At 45.3% G+C, this 1,586-nt stretch overlaps 1 pseudogene; it reads right to left on the bottom strand.

The window, feature by feature from the left end:
• Positions 1-548: 548 nt before the first annotated feature.
• Positions 549-1,586, bottom strand: LOC101133901 (Y-box-binding protein 1-like; annotated as a pseudogene).

Below are 1,586 nucleotides of genomic sequence, written 5' to 3'. Positions count from 1 at the left end.
CTATGTAAAAAATAATGTTATTTGATTAAAACATCGATATTTATAAAGAAAAAATGGGGAAGGAGGACAAAAAGGAAACTGAAAGATGTTTAGGGAGTTTACAATTTTTTCTTGTCAATTTTATGGAGAACATTTTCAGATCTCTAAAGTGAATTACTTTATATTCATATTAATAATATAGTATTTGGGAGCACTTTGGGATTACTTTTAGGAAAGTGGCAGAAATAATACAGAGAGTTCCCATACACTCCTCATCCCGTTTCCCTGATGTTAACTGTGGCGCATTTGTCAAAACTAAGAAATGAACATTGGTCCGTTGCTGTTAACTAACCTGCAGGCTACTTAGGTTTCACCGGGTTTTCCAATGATGTCCTTTTTCTGTTCCAGGACGCGGCTCAGGCACCACGTGGTGCTTGGTCCTCACGTCCTCTTAGCCTCTTCTGGGACACTAGTAATCTGGTAGTTTCTCAGATTTGCCTTATTTTTCCTGACCTTGACCAGTTCTGATTTGACAGTTTCAATCCTCATTATCTTCAAGTTTTCCTATAATTTTTTTTTTTTTTTTAGCACATTGAGCCTATGTGTCAAAGCCGTTTTCAACACCAGTGTGTGCTGATTCCATCCTTTCATTGCTAGGCCTGTTTGTTTTTATTTAAGACTTTTATTAACAGGTGCTTGCAGTTTGTTACTTTTTTGAAAAAATCAAGTTGTAAACTTTTATGACAAATTAAAAATGAAGTTCTTAAAAATCTCAACTTGAGCAGATATAATTTTAAAACCTTTAAAGGCGTATTGAGAAAAACCAGGCTTTTTAAAAAAACACTTTGTTATTACCAAAAAGAGACGTCTTTAGATAAAAATAATTAGAAACCCCATGCCCCACAGATAATGCAGATAGTTCTAGTTATCTGGTCAATGGACGAAAAACAAGCACTTAGGGTCTTCAGCTCCAATTTTCGTTCATTTCTTATCGCTGGAATTTCCTAGTTCTTGTTTGATGACTAAACGGGGTGATGGTAGAGGTAGCAGCCGCATTTGCTCAGCCCCACCCTGCTCGGCCTGGAGCGAGGAATTCTCAGCTGGTGGATCAGCTGCTTCTGTGTCTTTGCCATCTTGTGGTTTAGGGTTTTCCGTGCGACCGCGTCGGTAATTGAAGTTGCGGCGGCCCCGGTGCTGAGGTGGCTGGTGACCTTGGGTCTCATCTCCTGGATTGTCTTTATCCTCTTCCTCGCTGTCCTCTCCAGGCCGTCTTGGGTGAGGTGGGTCCTGCGGAATCGTGGTCTGCGTCCCCGGTACACTCGCTGCCTCGCTGGTCTCCCCGCTCCCTGCGCTGTCGCCCCTGCATCGCTGCTCCCGGCCGCCCCGGAGGCTGGAGAACTGCGGCCTCCATGGAGGAAAGTGGGACTCTGCGGTGGGGCCTGCGTGGTGGGGCCTGGCCTGCGGCAGCGCTGTCTCATCCCTCCTTCTGTTCCCCGCTGAGGATTCTGGTGATTCTGCTGGTGATTGCGGGGAGGTCCCGCGTCTGTAGTGGTTACAGTGGCCGCAGGTTTACTGCCTTGACCTGGGCCCCACCAGGCCCTGGAACA

The sequence above is a fragment of the Gorilla gorilla genome, chromosome 6, assembly GCF_029281585.2.
Source record: "Gorilla gorilla gorilla isolate KB3781 chromosome 6, NHGRI_mGorGor1-v2.1_pri, whole genome shotgun sequence".
Taxonomy (NCBI): Eukaryota; Metazoa; Chordata; class Mammalia; order Primates; family Hominidae; genus Gorilla; species Gorilla gorilla.
This window is presented reverse-complemented; position numbering and strand designations above follow the sequence as displayed.